The sequence below is a fragment of the Ailuropoda melanoleuca genome, chromosome 9, assembly GCF_002007445.2.
Source record: "Ailuropoda melanoleuca isolate Jingjing chromosome 9, ASM200744v2, whole genome shotgun sequence".
In the NCBI taxonomy this organism is placed as follows: domain Eukaryota; kingdom Metazoa; phylum Chordata; class Mammalia; order Carnivora; family Ursidae; genus Ailuropoda; species Ailuropoda melanoleuca.
In genome coordinates this window covers 25658314-25686213 of record NC_048226.1, presented here as the reverse complement: position 1 = coordinate 25686213, position 27900 = coordinate 25658314, and the positions used below count along the sequence as shown (strand labels likewise).

The 27900-nt window shown below is 39.4% G+C and overlaps 1 protein-coding gene, 1 long non-coding RNA gene and 1 pseudogene across 3 annotated transcripts in view; 1 reads left to right on the top strand and 2 right to left on the bottom strand.

Annotated features, from left to right (window-relative positions):
• GABRG3 (gamma-aminobutyric acid type A receptor subunit gamma3) overlaps window positions 1-27900 on the bottom strand; it is a 721008-nt gene that overhangs the window by 294949 nt on the left and 398159 nt on the right. The gene's annotated exons all lie outside the window — the stretch shown is intronic.
• On the top strand, window positions 11-11269 carry LOC117803737. The gene is made up of 4 exons (XR_004627757.1): window positions 11-277; window positions 2252-2313; window positions 7573-7695; window positions 9830-11269. It is a non-coding gene; the product is annotated as an uncharacterized LOC117803737 (long non-coding RNA).
• LOC105238749 overlaps window positions 12361-27900 on the bottom strand; it is a 40245-nt pseudogene continuing 24705 nt past the window's right edge.

Sequence of the window (27900 nt, the reverse complement as noted above, 5' to 3'; positions counted from 1 at the left end):
ACTTCGTTTTGCCATTGCTGGTCATTTTTATCATTGAAATGTAACTGATGAAGAAAAAAAAAACATGCAATTGCTTTAAACAAGCAGCTAAGGAGTGGGAGGCACTTGGCACCTCTTCTGAAGTGGACTCCTGAGATTCTAGGGCAATAACAGATCCATATCACAGTGCCTGAAGTCTGCTGGACCAAGCAAAATGGAGTCTGGAGAGTCTTTTGCTCAGATCCCAAGTGGAGTGACAGAAACACTTCTCCAAGCAACCTGGACATTATCCAAACAGGTAGGAGACTGGCAACTTTAAATTGTCTGATGTTGAGAGCAAAAACAAAGCGAGGGAAAGCTGTAATATATTTACTCCAGGCTATTGTTTGAGCAAGAAAAGTGGCTAAGTAACCATCTCGTTGGTAATTCTTCCCTGGCACTCTGTACATTGCACTGTTCTCCTTAGTTTCCCTCTAGGCTCTGCTAAATGCTTAATATAATCATCATGGTTGCTGTCAACCTAAATAAAGAGATAAACTGAGGCAAACTCAAAATTGTTTAGAAGATGAAGGAATAGCAATTGCAACTGAATTGCAATTTGATGAATTGCAATTTGGGAGGACCAACTATAGCAATCTACAAGAGAGTCCATTGAGGGTTTTGGGCAGACTGTATTTATGGGCAGGGAATGTAAAGAGGGGAAAGGTTAGAGTCTGTTAAAATAAAAACAGAGACTAGCTTCAAAAATTTCCCAAGCAGGCAGAACAAGTCCAGTCATACAGACAAAATTATTCAGTTTATTTTGTGAGACCAACCTGATCTGGGTCATTTTTTGCTCATGCCCATGGAATGTAAGCAATACTTTCTAAGGTTGATATGAAGCAACCCCTGACCAACTCCTTATCACTTAAGAACATTCCAACATTGTCAGTTTTCTGTAAATCATTTACAGGAAATTAGCTTCTCGGTCTTTTTTGTTTTCCTGAGGGCATATGCGTGAGATTTTCTATTTTATATCCTTCAGTTCCATTTTAGATTGAAATTCTTTCACATTGTCAAAGCTGAAAGATTCTTCAAAATCACCCAGGCAAATTATTTGATTTAACAGATGTGAAAACTAAGGACCTCAGTTGAAAAGTGACTACAGCAGTATTTAGTTCCACTTAAGCATGTTTTTTTGATGCATTTGCTGGTGAATTCTGTTAAAGGCATATTTTAAAGAATGGCTTTGTTCTTCAAGAACTAAAAGTTCACTTGATTAGGATGTGTTGAAGGATTTTGCAATCAGTATCCAACCTATTATGCTTACGTGATGGAATTGATGGGCCTCACATGCTTATCTGAAGAGTAAGGGGACAGAGGGAACATCTCACTCTCAGTCTCCAAATGATGAAAGGAGAAGGAAATTTTGTCAATACCCATATCTGAAAGTTTTTTTTCTCATGTACCTTAATTTCATACAACAACAACAACAACAATTCCTAGAATCTCATCCAATTTTTAGACAGAATAGCTGCATCATTTTGTGTTGAGGCAGCACTACCTATACTGGTATTGTCTACAATCCCAAAAGAGATTTTGGATTGAACAATTTTCCTAGTTATGCTTCTTATGTCCATTAACTGAAAGGTCTTATAAAGAACATCTGGACTGGTTATTTCCTTGTTTTTGTACTCATTCACCATTAGGTTATCTTGCTAAGCTCACTTGAGTTACCTAGAACTTTTTGATAATCGGTTCTCTACAAACCTATGGTGCAATCCTACCTGAGGTCAGACAAAATGACCTCTGAGGTTTTAAAAACGAAAGAAATCCTTTGGATAATCAAGATAAGATAAAGTTGTTCAGTACATTTTTAGTATTATGCCTAAGAAAAAAAATCAAATACAATTAAAAAGCAAAACAACTAGGTGGGATAAAACCTTTTTAAATAATGAAAGAAAAAAGGTGAATGAAAGTCAAGTCTTAGAAAATGCAGATGGTTTATTATCTGACTCTTGCCAAGATCTTTTCAAGGTGTTGGGCTGTTTCAACTTTGAGCTTTCTCAGTAGAGAGCTTAGTTCACCAAGTATCAAGTCTTTCCATCGTGTTGGCCTTTGTCACTGTTCTTCCTCCCCTTCATTTTCCATCACCCTCCCTCCCCTTCCTTCACTTCCTTGATTTCCTTTCCATCCAGAAAACTCCTACATATCTGTCAAGTCCTCATTTATTCATTGTCTCTACTGTGACGCTTCCCAGACTCCTAAGTGGATGGATTTGTTCCCTCTACAGTGTTCAACTTCTCATTTTCGGAGTATACCGAAACCTGCATGCTAAGCCCTGTGTGACCTGAGGTGAGTAATTCCGTATCCCCATACTTCAGCATCCTGTAAAACTGGAGCATCCTGGCCACAAATCGTGTTGTGAGGGTGAAATAAGACAATACCAGGACAATGACAGGAAAAGTGGCAGCAGCACTATGCATGTCAGATAGGATAACCATTAGTGTTAGTAGTATTATAATTATTTGTATCATACAATAAATTGATTCAAATATTATTGTTTTCAGAGAGGGACAGTAGTACAGTGAGGATAGTTCCATGTCCTTTTCATATTCCTTATACCTAAATCTACCATATCACAATATTCTTGACCAACCACCCTAGCATTTTGTGTGTGTGTGTGTGTGTGTGTGTGTGTCCATGCTCTTGGGCCCACACACCACTATCAGGCTTCCTCATGGTAAGCTTTAGGAATGAGTTTAAAACCTGGAGAGAGGTGGCCAAATTGTCTTCTTATCTCCATTCCCTTAAATTCACGCTACAATCTGAGTCATTAAGCTCTGACTGTACTTCACCGTGGAAGAAATTAAATGAAGAGAAGAAAGAGTCTCTCTTTCCAAAACTTTAAGCCAAGTGGCCCATCCCATCAGTCCTTTTTCTATCCCATACCTGGCGATGCTGGGGTCTTAGGAGGTGGTGAGGTCCTGAACCTGGAAATACTCCAATGAGATGGAGAGGAGAGAGAAAGGACAGTGAACTCAGAAGAGAGAGAGACAGAGAGAGCTAAGAGATTTACCCTGATCTCTTTCCACTTTCCCATCTATATTCCTTATTACAGTTGTCTGACTTTCCTTATCTCATTTTTGGACTTCTTTGCCTAATAAAAAGAAGGAAAACTGGTATACCCCACGAAGGTTAACCAGTGACAGCCACATGCAGGTTTACAATTAATGTATGATTAGTTGACTAAAATTTAAATAATCAACAAGCTGCATACAATTTAGAGAAGTTGCCACATATGTTGTGTATAAAATGATTCAATTCTGTCATAAAATTTGTAGATACTCCCACTATGTTTGAAGCATTTCAAATGTAGTTTCAAAGTCTAACTTCTTTCCAATTCTTTCCCTTCCTTTCTCTCACTTTATCTCCCTCTCCTTCTCTGTAGGTCTCTCTTATTTTCTCTCCATCCCTCCCTTTCCTGCTCTCTCTTTCTCTCTCTCCATGCAATGGGAAAGGCACTGTGTAAAAAAGAAAACTGTAAATTTATTGGCTCCTCAAAGGAATATAAAACGCCTTTTAGTAATAAAACAATAGTATCCTTGTTGCCCACCCTTACCAAGATTTACAAAATTGTTTGGAATAATGGAACTACTCTTTGACCTTAGGCACCACATATTTTTATTGGTAGCTGGCTTCTTTTGCTGTCTCTTTTGTCCATGAGGATAGGTTAAGAGTTATATTGTTTTATAAAAGGAGGAAGAAGTCTAGTATCTGCCACCTAGATCACTTAAACAAATATGTAGGACAGGTAGGTTTTAACAGTGGGGAATGAGAAAGATGCCACAGATATTCCTACCAGCCTGGAGGAGGGAGGTGACATTTTTTCCCCTCCAGGTGAAGGGAAAAAAAACCCACATAGGTAGAGAAATCTGAAGCAGCAGGCCCCAACATGTGAGGGAGGCAGGAGTAAAGCCATGGGCATGAGGAGGCTTAGGACAAGTGGACTGGAAAAACACACTGGGGGACATCCCTCAGTTTCCTTGGGAATTCTGCCACCTAACCATCAGAGGTTAGTGGAGCCACAGGGAAGTTAATGGCCAGTGGCCAACCAGAGAGCCTCTCATGATGCTCCTGCAATAGGAGGTAGAGAAATCACATAGCTGGAAGTGTGGGTTTGCATATACACATGATGCACAGAAACAATGAGGTTCAAGTTGTAGGGGTAGGGGTGCCAGGTTCTATTCTGGCAGAGAATACAGGTTTTACAAATTGTGCAGATCAGACGTGGATCCAGGAGGACCCTTATGATGAGGTAGGAAAGGGCCATTGCTGCACAGATGAGCAAATACCTTGTGCACAAGGACATATGTGAGGACCAGGGCTCCCCTCAGCACTGGGAGGACACTGTCCTCCAAGGAATGGTTCCTAGACCCAGGATTGCACAGACACATCTTAGCCAGGAGAACAGGGCTGGGAGAAGAACCCAGAAAGACTGAGAATTTACCCCAAGGCAGAGAGTTAAGGCAGAACAAGATGGCTTTAATACCACAACTGCCATACTTTTAATAGGCAAGTTCATGGTCTGTCCCCAACACACAAGAATCAATGAGAATGATGTCATATCATGAAGTTTAGATGAGTGTCATGCAGAAAAAAAAAAAAAGATAATGAGATTTCTTTTTCCTTTTTTGTTCTTACCCTCAATTTTAAAGGGATACATTTTTTTAATAATAAGTTTTTATTATGTTATGTTAGTCACCATACAGTACATCCTTAGTTTTTGATGTAGTGTTCCATGATTCATTATTTGCTAAGGGGATACGTTTTTATCCTGCTCCAAAGATCTTTCTACATCTGATTTAAGATAAGAGCATGGAGTTGGACACTTGGAATCACAGACTCTAGGTCCGGTTGCAGCCTGGTTGGCTGGACAACTGTGGCTTATCACATACCCTGGGGCCCACACCCATATCCACTTCTGCACTGCATGGGGCCCATGGCTCTTCCTCCTCTGTGATTTTCCAGTTTTAAAGGACTACATGTACCCTATTTAAGCTGTAAAAATAATTTATGCCTCATTCTAGTGTGTCTATGGGTGTCTTTGGGTTCTTTACCTAAACTTGAAAGGAGCTTTATGTCCTTCTGTCCTTGGATTGCAGAAGGAAATGAGATCATTACATGCTTCCATTCTCCTTTTGTCTTCCTGATACTTTTCCAGGTGCCCTGGGTGGCTCTGTCAGTTAAGTGTCTGCCTTTGGCTCAAATCATGATCCCAGGGTCCTGGGATCAGTGCAGAAACTCTCATTGGACAGAAAAATGCTTGGACTAACACTAGTCCAAGTTTCCAATCCCTCATTACTCTCAGCCGTGAACAAACTCCAGAAAGAAAACCTGGCTTCTCTTGTTATATCGTTGCTTTAGTGATGACAGACATCAGGTCTGCAAACCTAGTCTGCTTTTGTCTGTCCTAATGTCCCTAGAGTAGGTCCTATAACCTACTTCTTTTTTTTTTTTAAAGATTTTGTTTATTCATTTTAGAAAGAAAGAGAGAGAGAAAGAGCATGAGCAGCGGGAGACCAGAGGGGGAAAGAATCTCAAGCAGACTCCATGCTGAGTACAGAGCCCAACTTGCAATTCAATCCCATGACCCTGAGATCATGACATGAGCCAAAACCAAGAGTCAGATGCTTAACCAACTGGGCCACGCAGGCGCACCCCCCCCCCAATAACCTACTTTTCTAGTTTGGGTGTCTCTGCTCTTATTCTATAGCTCCTTCAAAGTACCATCCTAATAGGCATCAAAAGTGATTGCGGTCCTTTTTTTTTTTTTTAAAACTTTTATTTATTTATTTGATGGGGGGGGGTAGCGCAAGCAGGGTAGTGGCAGAGGGAAAGGGAAAAGTGGGCAGGGAGCATATCCCAGTACCCTGGGACATGACCTGAACCAAAGGCAGGCATTTAACTGAGTGAACCACTCAGGTGCCCCATATTTGCAGTCCTTCCTAAAGCATCCAGAGGGAGGCTCTGGCATCCCCAGTGAGGACCCTCTGTGAATAACAATGCTGGCCATCTTGGGCGATCTTTGGCCCGGCTGGCTCCTCTGGTCAGACCATCTGCTTCATCACCAGCAGCCATAAAGAAGAATGGCCCTCCTATCCCAAGCTTGCTTTATAGATTAGCCTATGTAGACAAATTGGCACAGGCTCTGGGAGCAGAGGAGCAAGACTTAAGAGTGCCCATCCTACTCTCACATACCTATCTAAATAAAACAAACTATATGGTGGCACTCAGAGACATACTAACACTTAGTAAGACTCTAAATTCATCAGTTTAACCTGGTTGTTTTTTGTGGGGTTTTTTTTTTTGTTTGTTTGTTTGTTTTTGTTTTTTTCCCTCTTGGACATAACTAGCTTTCTTAAAGTTACCCAACCACTGTGACAAAGGGCTTGGATTCAATGACCTGACAATTTGCTCTATCTTTTCCAGCCCTATATCTGAATGCTCATCCCCAGGTCTTCACAGAGGAAGTTCTTTTATACTTTTAGTTCAGTTCGTTTGATACCACTTCAAAGAAGTTTTACCAAGCCTTATACATTTCCACAGCAGTCATTATCTACTTCATAGCACTTATCAATTTTCTTATGTGCTTGCCTGATTGCTGATGGTCTGTCTCTCTTCCCTGGGGTCCTGTGATCATGAGGTCAGGTGCTGGGTTAGTCATACTCACCTGTTTTCCCGAAGCCAAGAACCTTCATGAGTGTGTGATCAGTACTTAATAAGTATGTGTTGAATGAGTGAATCCTCCCATGTCTTTCACATCCTTTCACTCAGCTTCCATAGTAGATAATCTGCTGCTCCATCCCAGATTGTCTCTTCAGGTAGGTATGCCTGACCTTCAGCTGCTGAGAAAGTCAGCTCATAGCTGCATCTTTCCCTGGCAATCACCCACAGGGGGACTGCCATGCCCAAGGTTTACCTCCTCCTTGGAACACCTATGGCTAATGACCTGCCACTGATATGGAGATAAAGAGACTTGGCCTGACTGCTCCAACTTTGGACTCTTCTGAAGGACTGTCACAGCTCTAGAGCTCCCAGTGGCAAACACTGGGAATTCATTTTCTTTGTCCTCTAGGTTTAAGATTTGAGTGAAATCTTGTGCCCAGCTAGACCTAGAATCTTATTGGTAGGACTTACTGGTGAATGGGACAACCCTTCCTCCATATTTTCCACTTCTTAATATATAGAAATCATATCAAAGTTATATCATGAGACATTCAGGGCACTCTTGCTGATTTCATCTTGCAGGAAGGAAGAGATAGAGCTTTTTGCTAGATGGAAATGTGTCTGGGCAATGTCTGTGAGGGAGTCTGAAAAATGGAGATGTAGGGTCTTCTTCCCTCAAACAGAGATGGCTTTTGGGGTGGCCAGAAAGATTACAAAAGAATGAGAAGGATACAAATTGTTAATGAACTGTGTACCAGTTTATAAGCTCTTAAAACTGGACTTATTGTAAATCTTTCTAAAATTCATAGCAATATACAATATCATTATTTTCATAAGCTCTTCTTTATCAATATAATACTTGTTTTATTCTTATGTACTTTCTAGTCCCTTGAAATACTGAAGAACAAAGGGTTGCTTTTGGCAGTTTCAACACTTCAGTTGTACCATTGTGTGCAGAGATGCTCATTTGAAATACTGATATCTGGCTCTAACATCTGAGATGGATTGGTAAGCCCTAACTAGTTGGAAGCAGTGACTATAACCTAGAGCAGAGAATGATATTAGCGTTAAGTAAAAGGCATCCCAACCGAATGTCAAGGTATACAAGCAACGTCTTTTTGGTGAAACTTCCATTTCCTGTTACACGGAAAAATCACAAAAATGGGAGACATTTTCAGTTGTGTCTATTTTTCATGTTTAAATATACTGAATGTAAATGCTATTCACTTGTATCTATTTTTCATGTTTTAATATACTGAATATAAACGCTACATCAAAGGGCTCTTAACATATACTGAAAAGTAAAAACCAAAAAAGTTAATGATTGAAATAGTCATTAATCAGTTCTTACTACTTTCTTAGCTAAAAAACAGTCCCTTGAAAATCTCTACTGTTGCAGAATTATAAGGTCACTATATATATTTTTTAATTTTGATTCTGGATTCTTCTAAAGAAGATATTCACACACTGACTCAAACTACAACACCATCTTTAATTTTATGTCTGAGCCTCACAGATGAATCCTGCTGGGGCACTTGCCATGTGCAAAATTCCCTCTTGGTGGAATCTACTAATCTAGATTTTACATTTTAACCTAACTTCTGTCATTGGAGTGAAACCACCATATAAAGAACAAACCATAAAGATGATAGTAGAAGGTGTCATTTTGCCACTTTTGCATGTGTGCTTTTAATATTCTGTATATACATTTAATCAAGCCAGTTTGAGCTCTTGAAAGACATTCAATAACTTGGAAAAATATCCAATCTAACACTAAGTACATGGGAGCAAATAGAAAATCATTTTGTATAATTAACATTTGTGGTCATCATAATTAAATACAGTGAATTGGGAGACAGAAAAACAGTGTTGAGTGTGAGTGTCTGCAAAATATACATGTGTATATTAATTTTGTAACATGAACTTTTCTCAGAGTAAATTAAATGAGGTTGTTATTGAATTATCGTCAAAGGGGCTAGTGAAATCAGTCAGTTAAATAAGTCCTAATATTTAAAGATATGGGATAATAATCATTTCAGAAATGTTGAAATTACAGATTGAATGGGAAATGTAATTTGATTTAATTGGCCCATACTCTTCCTTTTTTAAAAAAAATATTTATTTATTTATTTTTAAAGAGACAGAAGGAGGGGCAGAGGGAGAGAGAGAGTGAATATCAAGCAGACTCCCCATTGAGCACAGAGCCTGATGTGGGGCTTGACATGAGGCTCAATCTCATGATCCTGGGATCGTGACCCTGAGATCATGACCTGAGACAAAACCGAGTCAGGTGTTCAACCGACTGAGCCACCTAGGCGCCCCTGACACATACACTTCTGTTAGCCTGTCTCTAACTGAAGGCCAGATTCAGGAGTGTAACAAAAAGTGTGTGACATTTTTATCAGAACACATAAGCCCAGAAGAATCACCTGCCCACTTATCTTCACAGTCTGTTGACCACTCACCCTCATTAAAGGTTGGTGTACTTGGGCCCAATCTTGGAAGAATTCCCTCTGGGTCCTCCAGTGAGAGGACAGGTCTCCTGTCTTTTGCCAGGGATGTTCATGAGGCTGAAACCAGGTTCAATTCAATCATGGAAGTTTACCTAGGAAAATAATGCTATTCCCTCCACCCTTACCTCTGGAATAGGATAATGTTCAGAGAAAGCACTGATCCAGTCCCTAGTCTTAGTTCATTAGCATCATTCTGGGAACAAGTTAATTCAGAATCCTACCTAAGACACTGCATTGGCCTTTTCCAACCTCTGGGGTACCATTTAGATAAGCAGACTTCAGCACTCAAAATCCAGAAATGGGCTGACCCAGGAGAAATTGAGGTTCACTGTGGAAGCACTGAAAGTGCCGTGCTAGATCACACCACCAGCCCAGGTGTTTTGCTGAACTTACTAGCTAAACATGCCACGTGAACATACTCCTTCAGAGCCCTGGGAACCTAGTCAATGAGAAGAAGGCTCTGCCCTCCTGTGCCCCCATTCAGCCTGGGAGAGGCTGCAGTCATAATGGATCACAGGTACTGAGGGCTCACTCATTGCCAGGCACAATGCTTAGGCATTTAGATAAGTGATGATTTCACTCTTGCATGGTACTGTTGAGATAATCTATTGATGATCTCTCTTTCCCAGTTACAGCGACAAAGACTTTAAGTCAATTCCAGAATGAATTGCCCAAGGTCACACTGCTAAGAAGTGGACTTCAGCCCTGAATGCATGAGCTCAGCTCCATAGTTTCCTGACTCATGGCTACACAGCACCATCTGGAAGCATCAAGGGTGCCATTTCACACAGATGAGGGAGCATCCCACATATTCCTCTGGAAGCCAAAGAAACTTGGGATCCTCATCCCAGAAGCAGATGGGAGTTTAGCATCACAGTGGCAACCTTTGAATTTCTCAGGGGTCATCTTTGCAGCAGGGGAGTCTGGTTTGGCAGAAAGGGGTTTGCAGGGCTTATGTAGTAGTTGTGCGTGAAAAGTGAGCATGGAGGAAGAGCATTTCCAACCACTGGACACACCAACAGGCAGACTGGGAGGTCCTTATCCAGGTCACACGCCTAGACTATGATGGTTTGTCTATTAGGAATTACTCACCACTGGTGTGTCATGTTAATAAAATCTCCTTTTGGTACATTCTCATTAAAACAAGCAGACATTCTGAGGAAAATGTTTTCCAGGTAAAATATCTTCCAACTGACTTACAGGGCTCTGGGTCCAGAGCAGTTAAACATCCGGACAAGAGAATGCTAGTTCTTTCTCACTTGGGCTTTCTCATACAAGGTAAGACCATGTTCCATTAGATATGTTTCTCAAGCCCTCCCTTCTGTACATTCTTTGAATAGCACTCTGCAGGCAGGAAAGGGCTCCCAGTGAGTCGGCCTGAGGAAAAGCACAGGGTTTGGATCTAAGTCTTTTCCACTCCTTCACCGTGCTAGTCACTGAATAATCGGCCTGTCCTGCCACAGCTGTTTTTGTTGCCATACCAGCTATCACCTCCTCTGGTTAAGTTAAAAGTATCTGGTGAGCCCTTAAGTATTTGCTCTCCTTGCATAGCACTTTTGACACTGCATCATGGTCTGGTACTGCTCTGGGTCCTGACTCCCAGAGGCAGGGAAGCAGGTTCCCTCTCTCCCTAGGCCCTAGTACAGAGCCCAATGTGTGGTCCATAGCAAAAAACTGGGTGGTAAATTGAAGAACAAAGAAGACAAGCTTATGAAGGAGGAAGAGGAGGAGGAGGAAGAGAAGGAGGACACATATAAAAATATTTATATCAGACCTAAATCAGAGAACTTGAAGGTTTTATAAAGATGTTCAGATAATCTTGGCATGACTTCCCTGGCTTACATAAGCCTCTGCTTCAAATCTGTCTTAAAGAAAGGAAAAATCTAGATGGAAGTTTAAGATAAACATGCATGGAAATAACAGAAATTATCTATTAAACCCTCAGAAATTGCAACATGTCACTTGTCCATAATGACTTCATAGAAAAGGTCACAAAAAAATAGATAGGAATGCTTATACAGATACTTTCCCTTTCATTTTATATTTTTATACTTTTAACCGTGGGGATAGATCACAAATGTTTGTTTCCTCAGCTTCAAACCAGAGTTTATAATATCCTGGCCCATAAAGAATTGCATTGTTTATCCTAGCTTTTGCTTTGTATTTGATTTGATTACTTGCAAAAACAAAATAACTGGGGCGCTTTGGTGGCTTACTTAAGTGCCCAACTCTTGATTTCAGCTCAGGTCATGATCTCAGGGTCCTGGGATCAAGCCCCATGCTTGGCTCCACACAAGCAGGGAGTCTGCTTGAGATTCTCTCCCTCTTCCTCTCCCACTGCCCCTCCCCCAGCTCACACACACTCTCTCTCTCAAATAATCTTTAAAAAATTAAAAAATAAAATAACTAAATGAATCTATCTCCTCTCATTAAATTTAGTTTTAATTATAGGCCACTGTGGAAAACATTAAAATCTGATTAAAATTGAAAATCTTGCAAAAGAAAAGGCTGAAAACGAGGTAGAACAATAAAAACCAATATATTTTATTATTATTGCATAACACTTTAAACAGCTCCTTACTGAGGGAACTGAAGGACCAAAGAGACAATAGACAGTTGTCTCCACTGAGCAAATGAGTCCAGCTCATGATGTTTGGGGCACCATCCTGAAGTGGAATTGGCATATGGCCAGGAAACCTCAGGGACATCCTGGATGGGAGGAGGGGTGCCAAGCTGACCTGCCCAGTGATGCTTCTCCACCGCTTTCCCTCCAAACTTCGGTCTATAAAAGAAGCCTGCAGTGCCTTACGGCCACCAGAGGGTGTCACTGCGGCTCTTGATCTAAGAACCTGTCTGCCCTCCCTAAGTACAGCCCAGGGTAGGAGTCAGAACTTCTGACCAAATGCCCCCAAAAGCGGCACTCTGACTGCTTAACTCTGTGAACTGGAGCTGAGGCTAGTCCTTCAAGGAGCTTCAAGACGTGCAAACCAACTAGCTTCCCAGCTCACACAGTAACCAGAGTCTCCTAGGTTTCTGTGTGCTTCCAGAAAAAAATTAAAACAAGAATCCTTGCTTCTTGATTGTACATTTCACCCATAGTAGGCTCTTGATATATGCATTTGAATCGGGAATAAGTTATTCTTTATGCAATACTTTCTATTTACATTCTTATATGTTCATCCAGTGTCTCATTGATCACATGTCCTGTGCTCTGACAGGTTTTCTTTTTGGATCGTTTTGGAACCCTGAAGGAATAACAGAATAAAGGGCTTCAGACAGATCTGTTAGCTTAGGGCACAGCTTCCCACTGGGGAGGTACACTGAGGGTGCGTCGTTCTTCTCTCACAGCTGGATTTACTGATTCCTTTGCTACCAGTCACCAGCCCTTCTCTATACACTTCTTTTCCTATCTCTACATAGTATTATTTGCATTGGAATAAAATTTCCTAAAGCTAGGAAGGATACTGTCTCCAATAGAGCAGTTCCCAGAAAGGATTTAAAATGAATTTACAATATTCACCTACAACCAGCCTTACACCCAAGGTGCTAAAGAGCACAGCTCTTCTCATGAAATAGAATGCTACTTGTAAAAATGACAAGCAGGCAAATTATGGTTACTTTCAGACTTGAGTTTTTGGTAGATATTTTTTTTTAAAAATGAAAGAAGGGAGTCTGTCACTTCTAGGAAAACAATTGAAAGTTTTTGTTGACAATACTAAAATTTCAGATTTCAAACTCACATTAAATTTTGGAAAACTTGTATTCACCATCATGAGTTTGATAGCTTCCCAATACTTAAATACTGTTCTAATGAGATTGGTGAGAACATTAACAAGTGTGATCTTTGTAATATTGTGTCAACATTTGGATGATCTACATGAATTTGCGAACCAATATTTTTTAAAGGACCAGTGCATAATGTTGCGAAATCATTCATGGGTAAAAGGTATATTTAAATTACAAGACAGACCAATAGACTGCAATGTAACAGTATGAACAGTTCATTATACAGTATCAAGTTTCACATTGCAATTAAATTCTAAGAAATTATTCCTTGTTGAAGTTTATGTGATATCAAAGAAGAATATCCATGATTACCTGAAAGGTCTAATAAAATACTCATCCATTTTTTAGCTACAAATCTGTCTCAGGCTGGATTTTCTTCAATCAAAATTATCTATCACAAAATATTGAATGCAGAGGGAGATATCAAAATCATCTAGCTTTCATTAAGCCAGATATTATACAGATTTGCAAAATTGTTAAAGAAGATCACTAAATTCTTGATAAATTCTTTTGTTTTGGATAATATAGTTGCTTTTATAGAAGTAGATTATTTATGCAGGCTTTTAATTATTTTCAAATAAATTAATAAATGTATATATTAAAATGACTCAGTTTTAATCTCTAATATGATAAATATTGATGGAGATAATGCACATCGATAAAAGTTTTTTAGGCCTTCAATAATTTTTATGACTTTTGCAGAATACTGAAAGCATTTTTGCTGTATTAGTGGGCACATGAACTGGGGGTTTTGCATTTTATGCTAAGTCAATTCACACATTTATAAGTCATGGCTGCTCTTGTAGTCACTGAGACTCAATGCCAATTCAAGTTATTCACTAGGAATAGTTTCAGAGGTAGAATGGGAAGAATGAACATGAAGGACTAGTCTCAGCTCAGTATTAGGGAAGACAGAATGAGAGGAGGGGAGTTAATCACAATGAAGGACCTTTAGATTGCAAGGGTAATTTCTGCATTGGAGTACCTCCCTGTGGAATCCCAGTAAAAACAAAAACAAAAACAAAACTGATAAATGCCCCACTCTTGAAGATAATTTATCTTTATAATGTTACAAAAATTTCAAATGCACAAAAACGCTACAGGGCTTTTATAATAAACACCCCTACATCCGTGTAGATTCTTCAATTAACATTGTACTATACTTGCTTTTACCCTTATCTGTATAGATCAAATAAATCCATGGTGTTATAGAATTCCTGCTGTGATCTAACTGCATTTATCAATCAACATTATGTTAGGAAATTCTTTCTATGCAAGTCCTTAGCACCATGTTCAAAGTATGCAGCCTGTTCTTGTAAGGACACTCTAGGATCTATTTAACTTATCTCAGATATTTAATATTTGGATTGGTTAAACTATTAACTAATTTGAGAAATGCCAAGATGGACACATTTTTCCATAGCAATGATCCTTTATTTCCCTAAGATAAGGTCTAAGAATTAGGATCCTTCAGTTAATGAACATATGATGTTCTAAGCTTTCTTGTGTGACAAGTTTTGTCAACATGATTTTCCTGTGCAATGTGAGTCCATATGTAGACATCAAAAAAAATTTGAAGACAAGAGTAATAGAGAGGGCAATAGCAGCTCCTTTCACATCCTGCCTCATAGTGGGTCTTCAATAAGCATCAAAGGAATAAATAATGTTGAAGCACAGTGCTAGATTTATTTCTGGAGTCTCTGATTGGAAGGTGAGAATCACAAAGTTGCCGGGAAGTCAACTTTGGCTGAACATTGAGATCTCATGCCTCCATTGCATGCCCCATCAAATCCTCCCCACTCCCTAGATAGAAACTTTTGTATTTGAATTGTCACAGAAATCAAGGGTAAAATATAACTTATTGTATAAAATTCATTATGGTAAATACACTTTCTAAATCATCTATGTTCTTTTTTAATAGCTTTATCTAGCTATAAATGACATACCATTAAGTTTGCCCTTTAAAAGTGGACAATTCAGTTGTTTCTAGTATATTCACAAATTGGTTACAAATCAATTAATTACCAATATCTGATTACAGAACATGTCCTCCCTCCAACAAGAAAGCCTAACCTATGCCTTTTAGCTCTTATTCCTCATTCCTCCCTAGAACCAGTCCCTGGCATCCACTAATATAATTTGTCTTTTTAAATTTGTCTAGTCTAGATATTTTATGTAAGTGGAATCATACAAATATTGGTCCTTTTGTGTCTGCTTTTCTTTTCATTTAGTAAAGTATTTTCAATGTTAATCCATATTGTAGCATACCTTAGGACTTCATTTCTTCTAATTGCTGAGTAATATTCTATTGTGTGGATATATCACACCTTTTTTATCCATTCATCAGTTGGTGGACATTTGTATTTTTTCACTTTTTGTTTATCATGGATAATGCTGCTATGAACCTTCATGAGCAAGTTTTATATAAGTGTGAATGTATATTTTCATTTCTCTTGGCTATATACCTAGGAATGGAAATGATGAATCATATGGTAACTTTATGTCTAACTGTTTGAGGCACTGACAACCTTTTTTCCAAAGCAGATGCATCATTTTACATTTCCACCAGCAATGCAGGGTTCTAATTTCTCCATATCATCACCAAGACTTACTATGATATCTGTGTGTTACAGCCATCCTAGTAGGCTGACGTAGCACCTCATTGTGGTTTTGATTTGCATTTCCTTCATGACTTGGGTTATTGAGCATCTTTTCATGAACGGATTGGTCATTTGCATTTCTTCTTTGGAAAAAAACCTATTCAAACCTTTTCCCCATCTTTAATAAGCCTATTTGTCCTTTTGTTGTTGAGTTGTACAGGTGTACACTCTTATTCTCTCTATTCTCATGGTCAGTTTATTTACACATAGGAGACAGACTCCCCACCAGGTTAAGGGCTGGGGATCACTAAGCAGCTCCCATATAGACAGATTTTGAGACATAGAGAGAGTAGGAGAAAAACATAGCTCATGATGGAAGCTAGTGGAGATAAAAACTTTTCCTGTTGAAGTGAAACCCTGAACACCCTGGGCTTTTCTGGCACAACACAATTTGGTCCTGTTGCCATCCCAGAATTATTGACAGTGCTCTTTCCTTCTTAAAAGTGTTTTGACTGCAACAAGAATTCACATGATGTATAAGTCCTGGGTATGAACACTACTGAACAGCAAAAGTCCACTCAAAAACTCAATAATATGGGTTGTGCATCACCCAGGCTGTGTGCAAGACACGTGGTGCTGAATATAGCAGGTGTAGCCACTGACTTCTGGGAGCACTTATCTAATGAGAGTCTTCCACAAAGCTGTGGTAGATATCAAGATTGTGGAAATTGAATCATGCTTTAAACACATTTGAAACAGTCACCAATGTAACAGAACCTTGAAGTGAACTTTAACAAACATTAAATTCTTACAGTAGCTTCTCTGTTTGGGACATACTGTTACTGTAAGACACAAAATATGAGAAAGTATATTAGCATTTTAATGTCTCCTCTTGATGCTTCCCTGTGCAGCTAAGTGCTCTTGCCCTTCCTCAGGCCCCTGACAAGTGCTGAGCCTTCGAGGCTCCCATCCACACACAGGCAGCACCACCCATCCTTAGACAGCTCCTGGTGGGGGTGGGAGCTATCATTATGCTTCCGTCTCAAAGTGAGGTATGACCCAAGACATATTTATTCATTGTAGTCAAAATAACTGAAGAAGAATATACTTTTGTTGATTAGAAAAGATTCGAGGTTATGGTAATGATGGTACTGCACTGAATTCCATCTTGCTCTTCTGAGAAGGAGGTGAGCAGGGACTTGCTTTAATCCCATGGTGAATAAATGCAGAAATGATAACTTGCACCTGTTGTCAGGTTCCTTGTCACCAAGAGTGAGGCGCACCATTCTATAAGTGTTACCTAACTTCATCCTCTTATTATTACCATAATTTTTCAGACTATGAAACTAAGGTTTAGAAAGATACAGTAATTGCCCAAGGTCATCCAGCTTATCAGTCCAAGCTTAGATTTGAGCCAAAGTGATCTGACTTTGGAATTAGCCCACTACCTCATCAACCCTTTCTTCCTCCCTTCTTTCAAAAGCACTGTGAGCCCTTACAGTGCCAGGCACTGCCCTCAGGGGCTAGAGGTGCCAGAGAGAATGGAGAAAACTGGTGTGCTGGTGGTGCTCACTGGGGTGGGAAAGGCAGTGAACGAACACAGGAACAAAACATGCATTATGTCTCAAAGAAAATAAAACAGAACCCAAGGGTGGGGTGTGGTACTGTTATACACAGACAAATCTCAGAAGGTTTCTTGAATACGGTGAACTTTACACCAAGACCTGGAAAAAGCGCAAGAAAACTATGTATAGGTGTATGAAAAGAGGCTTCTGGTCTGAGAGAAAAGCTGATGCAGGATTTGCAGGCAGGCATGCCTGGCATGTGCAGAACACAGGTGTCCAGTGCGACTGAGCCCCTGGAGGAGTAACTGTGTCTGTGTGGGAGGTGGAGAAGCCTTGGGAACATGGTAAGGACTTGGTCTTTCTTTATTCTGAGTAAGGTAGAAAACAATTGCAAAGATATATCTGACCAGTCTGGCTGCTCTAATGAGATGACGTATAAATGCCCAGGTGGTGGCGAGAGGCATCCACCAGCCCCCACATGGAGAAACTGCCACTGAGCCAGGTGGAAACTACAAGACACTGAGAGTGTACATAAACCCTCAGAGAATGCGGTGAGTACATGTGAGGGGGAGAGAGAGATGTCCAGGATAACTCTGAAGTCTGCAAAGACAGAGTTTTCTTTTAATGAACAGAGAAAAGAACAGAAAGGGACATGTTTGGGGTGGTTTGTAGGTGTTACACTTGAAATACGTGATGGATATCCAACTATCAGAATACCCATCCCCTTTCAATGCCTCTTTGTCAACAATAGCAAAATTGAGTAATACAGATAAAATAAGGTATCAGTTTTTAACCAAATGACCACATGCTGGGGCCTATCTTGGGCATGTCACAATCCTGTGAGTTAGCTGCCACTATCCCCAGGCCAATTATTGGGCCCTATGACTTCCACCATGTCACCCCCTGCTTCTGTGTCAAGTATGGGGCATGGGGAAGACAGTGAGAACATCGTTCAGCATTGACTCTCAAGCTCAACTATAGGGTTTAAGGGCTGAGTCAGTCCCTGACCATGATGTATGGCCTATGGCCTCAAGCAAGTTGCTCCTGCAGTCTCCTTCCCCCTCAGTAGCATGGGTGATGTGAGCACCTGCCTTACAGGACATTGAGTAATAACTTTGGACAGTTCCTGACCCAAAATGTGCTCACTGTCTCTCAATTTTTCATTCTTAGAATTCCATACTTCAATATTTTTTAGTCTTAATTTGAAGGCTATCAACTTGCTCTGTTCACCTTGGATTTATGGCTTGTGGGATTTCCTGGGTCATTTTTTCTAGTTTAGGAAAATGAAAAAGAAAAGCTGACAAATCTCCTCCCCACCCCACCCCCTTTGACATGTAGAGAGCTGAACATGCTCTCCCTTGGTCCTCTTTCTCTCGCTATCTGCCCTGATTTACGAGGTGAAGAGTGACAGTGAGATGGAGATTAAATGGCTGAGTGGTTTGGCAGAGTCCCTACCTGCTACACAGTCTTAAAGCTATGTGAGACAAAAAACAAAAACAAAAACAAAACACTCACAAGAAAGAATACCTGACCTGTCTAAACCTGTGTATTTTAGCTGCAAAAGAATGTCCAGTGGACAAACAGTCTCCTGTGGAAAACCTGTAACCTCCAACAGACACACAGCCCACGTCTTCTGTCTCATCTGATGACAGGTCAACCTTGTTTGTCTGCCAAGTCTGGGGTATCTTTCCCCTCCTGCCAGGGCTTCCGGAGTTTGCCTCTCCTCCCTGTGCCGGCCCGTCATCCCAGTTTGTCTCCCATTTCTGATCCAGCTCCACCCTGACTCTTCAAACATATGGAGAAACAGAATTTCTATAATTCATTTGGCAAACAATCGGTACCCTCTCTTATCTGTGCTACCTGGAACTATACTGCACTCCCTTCAATCATCCCTTGCATATCTTTGTATTGATCTATATTCAATATTTCTATTTTTATGCATTGATAGCTTATCCATTTTCAAAAAAGACAGTTTTAAGTTGTTGAATTGATGTTGGATTTTTCTTCCTATAATTCCTCCCAAAATTGAGTAATAAAAAGATTACTGGGCCAGAATCAGAAAATGTGGCTTCCCATCATGGATCTACTAGGACCAGCTGCGCGTGATGAGAAGCACGGGTAAGCTCTCTGGGCCTGGCTCCTCATGAATGGAGTGAAAGTCTTGGATGAGATTACTTGTAAGACACCTTCAAGCTTGAACTTCTAAATGTCTCTGATGTACATGGAGAGAAGTCCTGAAGGCTAAAAAGATGATTGGGAAAGTGATTAGGAAGGACGAAATGTGTGACAAGTGTGGTAATTTCTTCAAATAAAGTTTATTGTGTGTACACAGGGGAGAATCACAATCCAACACAATTACCTTTTGGTTCTGGTTTAAGTTGCCAAAAATAAGTACTGATAAGAAGTGTTTTTGTTATTGTCACTAAAGAAATAAAATAGGGCAGGGAAGGATGCAATCAGGTATGAGCAAAATAATAAGCATGGCCTGCAATTCAATGGGGAGCCAAAAACCACATGTTTCTGGAAGAAAAATTGCAGCACAACCATTCCTCTAAAATGCATGTTTACCCTAAAGCACAAGGTCTAAGCATCCCTCCATTTTATTTGGTGACAACCTCACAAACTGTGAACTGTGGAAAACTTTATACAAGGCTCACGAAGCAGGCAAGGTTCTGTTATTCCAGCCAAACAATAAAGAAGCACTATGAGAGGGGTTTGCAAGGACAGAAAGGCAGATACAGTGTCTTGTCAGCATGTTTTTAATGCTGGAAGATTGCAAAGGCGTTTGATCTCAACAGTGTGAGTGGAAGCTGAGGACGCCACTCTTTTGCCATTTCTATTGTTCCCTATATTGGAGTTAAATAAACTCTCTTTAGACTTTAAACTTAAGTAGAAGTGTATCTCTTCTGAAAAAATGACATAATCGCTCTCCCGAGTGATAGTTATGGGAGACATCATTTTTCTTTTGTCTCTGGCTACTGAAAAGATCACCCTTCATTTTAGGTTCCAGCCCAACTCATTATAACCACCCAGAAAGCCAGAGGAGTGTTTGAGGAGTTCTCCTCTAAGGGCTCCAATTTCATAAATGTTATTTTGTATATATTATTTGCTCATTAGCAATCTATTTCATCATTCTCTAATCACAGAAACTTCAAACACTAGAGTCATTTTTTTTTGTCTCCCTTAAATGCACATTCTCAACTCAGTCGTTTTTGTCCCCTCTGGCCCTTTCTCCCCCTTTCCACCCTCACTATACAACTGTCTAACAACTCTCAAACTGGTCTGTCACTGTTCCTTACTTCTCCAGCTCTCCCTGTTACACATTGATCTTTTTCAAACATGCAAGTGATCCTGTCATTTCTTAATTCAAAAGCTCTCTTTCTTGTTGTTGTCAGGAAACAGTTGAGATCTCCCAGGCTGACATTCTCTTCTAGGCTTCTCTCTATCTTTCTTTTTCACTGTACACTGTTTATGAATCTCTGGGTCTGTCCACCATTTTTTTTCCCTCTCACAACTCCTGTCATCATAACTGTCTGTTAAATCCTAACTTTAATAACTGAAAATGCCAACTCTTTCCTGATTTCCCATGACAGGAGTAATTTCCTGCCTTCTAAAATGTCAGAGGAAATTTTACTTTCCTTATTACTATTTGCATTATTATGTGTTAGTATATTATCTACACATAATAGCTGGAGAGAGGCAAAGTACAGTGGTTAAGAGAATGAGATCTGCAGACTTCTTTTAGAATCTTGACTCTTGGAACCTGAGCAAGTTACTTGAGCACCTTGGTCCTCATCTAAAAAGTGAAAACAACAATGGTATGTATCACACTGGGGTTTTGAAGGGGTTAAGTTAATTAATTAATTATTACATAAATAAAGCAGTCTAAACAGTATCTCATTCACAGTAACTGCTCAATAAATTCTTACTGATGAAAGGAGTGTCTGACATTTATTTAACTCTGCAATCTTTTGTTTCCATTTTCAAGGACATCTTTCTTTGAAAATTCCTGACTCTTAACCATTAGCTATAACTGAAATAGCCTATGAAGACAATTCTGGACTCAGCTCCAGGCTGAAAAGAGTCATAACTGGCCTTATAATGAGAAAAGCTTGGACTAACTGAAAGTCAATGACTTTTTTAAGACCCATCCAAGAACTGAGGTCACAAGGTAAATCATTGCTCAGAAATATGGAGAAACACATGAACATAGAATCAAAGCAATGGTCTATTTATCTTGAGAAATCACTGAAGCAATAAGCTGGTAGGAACGCTCACATAATAATTCTGATGGTTGTTGGAGTTCAGTGTGAACAAGAATGAGACTGAAAAACTTCTTGGGGCAACAACCTCAGGGGTCCCCCAGCATTTTCATGGGCTTAACCTTCAGGAACCCTGTAAGGTTCTCAAAGTGAAGATCCAAGAAAGATCTCTCTTTTTCTCTGGAATCAGAAGATTAATCATTATAAAATACACCTGGAGCCTTCTCTATATAACAAAGACCTACTGGAGAGGGTAAAAGTCTTTACTGGAACTTTATCTCAGATGGAGAAAGGCATTCCTGGCACTTCAGGCCCCTGCCTTCCTATTTCACCTAAGGTGGTGAGGCACAGTCAACAGGAACTAAGGCTTCAAGGATGTCAGATAAGGATACTGTAGCCAAGGAGGTGAGTAGGGGTAAGGAAGAAAACATCTTATACCACTGGAGAAATGTTTGAGAAAGTCATAGCCAAAAACTTAGGCTTACTTAAAGTCTGAGATGCAATTATAAAATTAGAGAGAGTTCCCCCTCCCCAATACCTCATGATAAACCAACAGGGCTCCAGTGTGAGAACAGTGGATTAGAGCTGAGAGAGTTGCAAGATGCATACTCTCTCTGAGGAGGTACCCCTGGCCACCCAAATCACTCAACAAGGACCCTGGAGGGATTTTTAGCCTTTGGTACCTACAGCTCCAGCAAATGTGACACACAGCCCAGTTCCTCACCGTATTAATGTAAATTCTAACATTAAAGGCCTAATTCCTGGTATTTACTAACCAATACAACTTGTCCGGCTTCAAAAAAAAAATTAGGGGCACCTGGATGTCACAGCGGTTAAGCGTCTGCCTTTGGCTCAGGGCGTGATCCCAGCATTATGGGATCGAGCCCCACATCAGGCTCTTCCGCCATGAGCCTGCTTCTTCCTCTCCCACTCCCCTGCTTGTGTTCCCTCTTTCGCTGGCTGTCTCTGTCTCTGTTGAATAAATAAATAAAATCTTAAAAAAAAATTAGAAGACAGGCCAAAAGGCAACAAAAGCTCTGGAGAGACAAAGCCATCAATAGAACTATACTCACAGATGACACAAATGTTGGAATAATCAGATAAGAAATTTAAATTAACTACGATTAATATGTTAAAGGTTCTAATAGAAAAAATACAGAACTGTTGAGTTATATAAGCAGAAACCTGAAAACACTAAGAAAAAATTAAAAGGAAATGTGTATAGAGGTTCCTGTGTGGCTCAGTTGGTTGAGCATCTGACTCTTGCTTTCAGCTCAGGTCATGATTTCATGATCGAGTCCCATGACCTCAGGCTCTGCACTCAGTGAGGAGTCTGCTTGAAGATTCTTTCCCTCTGCCCCTCCCACCCCTCGCTCACATGCATGCTCTCTCTAAAATAAATAATTGTCTTTCTCTGCTTGACTTACTTCACTTAGCATTATCTCCTCCAGACAATTATCATATGGTTTCACTCATTTATGGAACATAAGAAGTAAGAAGATCGGTAGAAGAAAGGAAAGAAGAAAGGGGGGTAAACAGAAGGGGGAATGAACCATGACAGACTATGGACCCTGGGAAACAAACTGAGGGCTTCAGAGGAGAGGGGGATGGGGCAATTGGGATAGGCTGGTAATGGGTATTAAGGAGGGCACGTATTGCATGTTGCACTGGGTGTTATACTCAAGTAATGAATCATGGAACTTAACATCAAAAACTAGAGATGTACTATGGTTACTAACATAATATGATAAAAAATAACTATTAAAAAATAAAATAAATAAATAAAACTTTAAAAAAAGAAATATTTTAAACCAAAAACACTGTAACAGAAATAAAGACTATCATGAATTCCTCAGTAGACTTGACATAATCAAGGCAATAATGAAGATCAGTCAATGGAAACTTCCACAACAAATGGAAAGAAATGGGGAAAAAAAGAGGGGCCATCCAAGAACTGTAGAGCAATTACAAAATGTTTAATATATGCATAATTAATGGGGCATCTGGGTGGCTCTGTCTATTAAGCATCTGACTCTTGATATCAGCTCAGGTCTGGATCTCAGAGTCATGAGTTTGAGCCCTGGGTTGGGCGCCATGCTGGGTGTGAGCCTACTTAAAAAAATAAATATACACATATATACATATATATTATTAAATATATACAATACATGCAAAATATATAGATATAATATATATAGTTATATAATATACATCTGTTTTATTAACATACTAAAAGGAAAGGGGACCCCTGAGTGGCTCAGTCAGTTAAACATCTGCCTGTGGCTTGGATCATGATCCTGGAGTACTGGATCAAGTCTCGCATTAATCTCCTTGCTCAGCAGGGAGCCTGCTTCTCCCTCTGCCTGCTGCTCCCCCTGCTTGTGCTCTCTTTCTCTCTCTCTCTGATGAATAAATAAATAACATCTAAAAAAAAAGATTTAAAATACTAAAAGGAAGAGAAAGAAAGGAGGAGAAGAAATATATAAAGTAATACAATAAGGGCTAAGAATTTTCCAAGATTGACAGACATCAAACCATACATCCAGAAAGTTCAGAGAACATGAAGCAGTTTTTTAAAAAATACAACAATGAACAAAAACTCCATCATCTAGACATATCATACTCAAACTGCAAAAAACGAAAGACAAACGGTAAATTTTGGGGAGAAAAAAGACGTGAGTATGGTAGCAGGTGGTAAGAGGGCTTATAAATCCTAGCATTAGGGAAACAAGGACAAAAATTCCAGTGTGCATGTCAGAAACCATGCCGGTAGGGCCACTTTGGAAGACAGTTTGGCAGCTTCTTACAAAACTAAACATACTCCAACCATACAATCCACCAATCACACACCTTGTAATTTGTCCATTGTAATTGAAAACTTATGTTCACACTAAAAGCTGCACATAGATGTTTGGAAGCAACCAAGATATTCTTCAGTGGGTTAATGGATAAACAAACTATGGTACAACCAAACAATGAAATATTAATGAGCACTAAAAAGTAATGAGTTATCAAGCCATAAAAAGACATGGATGAACATTACATGCACATTATTAAGTGAAAAAAGCCAATCTGAAAAGGACATATACTGTGATTTCAACTATATGACTTTCTGGAAAAGGCACAACTATGGAGAGAGTAGAAAAATCAGTGGTTGCCAAGGGATGGGCACAGGGTACAGGGATGAACTGGCAGAGCACAGAGGAGTTTTAGGGCAGTGAAAGTACTCTGTGTGACACTATACTGTGAATACATGTGTTTATACATTTTTCCAAACCCACAGAATGTACAGCACCAAGAATGAACCCAAATGTAAACTATGGACTTTGGGTGATAATTACATGTTAATGTGGGCTCATAAATTATGACAAATGTACACTCTAGTGGGGGACATTGGTAATAAGGGAGGCTATGTGTGTGTAAGGTGGGTGTATAAGGAAAATCTCTGTAACTTCCTCTTAATTTTGCTAGAAACCTAACAATAAAGTCTTCAAAAAAATTCAGGGAAGAAACTGGAGTGAAATATTTGTAATGTTGAAAGAAAGAATAAAACATAACCTAGAATTCAATTCCAGATAAATTATCCTTCAAAAGTGAAGGAAAAACACTTTCTCATACAAACACAAGCTAAGGAAATTTGTCAACAATAGCCTTGTCCTTCAAGAAATGTTAATCAGACAGAAGAAAAATGATGTCAGAAATTCAGATCTACATAAATAAAGGAGTATTAGGGAAAAATAAAGAGAAAATAAAATCTTGTACTAACTTTTCATTGATGGAAATATGCTGTTTAAAATAGTAACAATGTGATTATAACATATGGATAAGTGAAATAAAAAACAATAATATCACAAAGGACAGAAAAAAAAAAAGCAAATTCTCTAATCAGGAATCTGCACCACACGTGAAGTAATGTCCCATTATTTGAAATTAGATTTACAGTTGTTCAGAATGCAAATTGCAAACCTCAAGGCAACTCTCATTTTTTAAAATAATATAACTGATATGCTAAGAATTAAATGGAATCACATGAAATGCTCAGTTAAACCAAAGAAGGGAGAAAAAGGGAGAGGGGAATCAAAGAACAAATGTAATGAAACAAAAACAATTATAAACATAGTAGATATTAATCCAGTTATATTAATGATCATTTTAAATCAAAATGCTCTAAATATCTCAAGTAAAAAACAGAGATTGTCAGGATGAATTAAAATAAGAGTTGTCTTTATGTTGTCTATATGAAACCCACTTCAAGCAGAAAGACTCAGATTAATATTAAAGGGATGGAGAAAGATTTGCTAACATTAATCAAAAGAAAGAATAGTTATTTTAGTTTCAGACAAAGTTGACATCAGAATAAGAACGATAATCAGGGGTAAAAAGTTACATTATACAATGATAGAGTTTTTAATTCTACAGGAAGACAAAGCAATTCTAGATGTGTATGTAACTAATAAGATAATATCAAAATACATGAGGTAAAATGGAAAGAACTGAAAAGAGAAGTATACAAATCTCTTAAGATACTTCAACATCCCTATCTCAGCAAATGCAGGAATTTACACAGCTATTAAATGGCAGAAAAGACTCAAATCTAAATAAAAAACACTGTTTTATCAACTGGTAATTTTACAATTAGTTCATAAACTTATGATCAAAGAAAGCACCAGTCTGACTTAAAATATCTTAAATGTTTACAGAATTTGGTAAAATGATCAAAATAATTTCATCATAAAAATTACATTGCCTTTCAAAAGTTTAATTCAGCTAAATTAAGAGAATGTTTCCAATATTCATTTCTGTCCAATATTAACTTTTCACTATGAGACTTCTTTAATGAAAATTCTTTAGAAAGACTAGTAATGGGATGAGCTCTGAAAGATACTATTGAATAGCAAAGCATATTTGCATTGGAATTCATAGTCTGCATCAGACCTATAATAAAACAAGCAACAACAACCAAAAACATTCATCACTTCACATTACTGAGGTATTAAGACTGATAATGAAATTCCTCACCTAAAACAGAGTCTGACCCAATGTCTCTTTTATTCCAAGCATACAAGCATGAGAATGTGTGTTAATGCAGAATAAGCCTAACAAGTTGAGAGGAAGATGGCAGCAGAGTAGGAGGACCTTAGGCTCACCTCATCCCATGAATACAACTAGATAACTATCAAATCATCATAAATACCCCCAGAAATCCACCTGAAGACTGACAGAACAAACTCCACAACTAAAAGTAGAGAAGAACACACATTAAAGAAGGTAGGAAGTGTGGAGATGTAGCTTCAGGGAGAAAAGGATTCCTGGCTGCTGTGGAGGGGAGGGAGCCATGGTTGCAGAGAAGGGCAAGAGAGAGAAGAGTACACAGAGGTACACAAAAGGAGAATGTTTCCCCATAGCCATTGGCTTGGAGAATGAGAAAGACTGAATTTCATCAGTTCTTGCAAGCTTAAAGCCTGGAGTTTTAAAGGTCGGCAGGCTTGGCTGAGATAGAATCTGGAGGACACTGCACTGCTCTTGGAGAGAAAGCAGGCAAATAATCCAGGGACATACAGTGTGAAACATTGATCTCAAGAGCACCCAGGGTACACAGTGAGGAGATTATTTGCTTTTCTCAGGTATCTCTGAAAGGCAGTGCTCATGGAGACATCTCTCAGGGAACAAAGTAGCTTGCTGGTGCCATTTCCCTTCCTGCCCCTCAGATTAAACACAGAGCCACCTGCAGGAAACAGAATAACCTGGACACTGGCTGACTAACTTGTTTACACTAAGTCCCACCCCTCTGTGCTCTGGTGGAACTGCCCTTCTCAGTCATGTTTGCCTCAGTTCCATTGTGGTGGCACCTTCCCCCAAAAGACAAGTATAAAGTCCTGCCTACACCATGTCTTCAGAGAGTTTTGCACGGCTCAGTTCCAGTGGAGGTGGTGACAGGTCTCATTTCACAAGCAAACCAGAACACACCTAGTTAAAACTCACCACATTCAAGCCAGGGACAAAACACTGCCCACAGCAGACAAGAAGAACCTCTGCAGATGACTGGCCTGAAGGATAGAACACAACAGCAAAGTACACACAACACAAACTGGAGGCTGTGTGCTCCCTGAAGTGCCAGGCCCTAGGTATTGCAAGATCTCTTCTTCATAAGGCCATTACATTCAGGAGGAGATAAAACTGGCTTTTCTAACACATAGAAGAAGGCAAAGACTTAGCCAAAATGAGAAATGAGACTACAAAGGAATTTATGCCAAATGAAAGAACAAGATAAGGTCACAGACAGAGACCTAAGCCAAACAGATATAAATAACATGCCTGATAGAGAAGTTAAAGCAAGAATCATAAGGATACACATTAGACTTGAGAAAAGAATGGAAGACATCAGTAAGACCCTTACCACAGAGACAAAAGAGTTAAAAAAGAATCAATGACAAAGAGTGTAATAAACAAAACCAGAAACATGCTTGATGCAATGAACAGCAGGCTA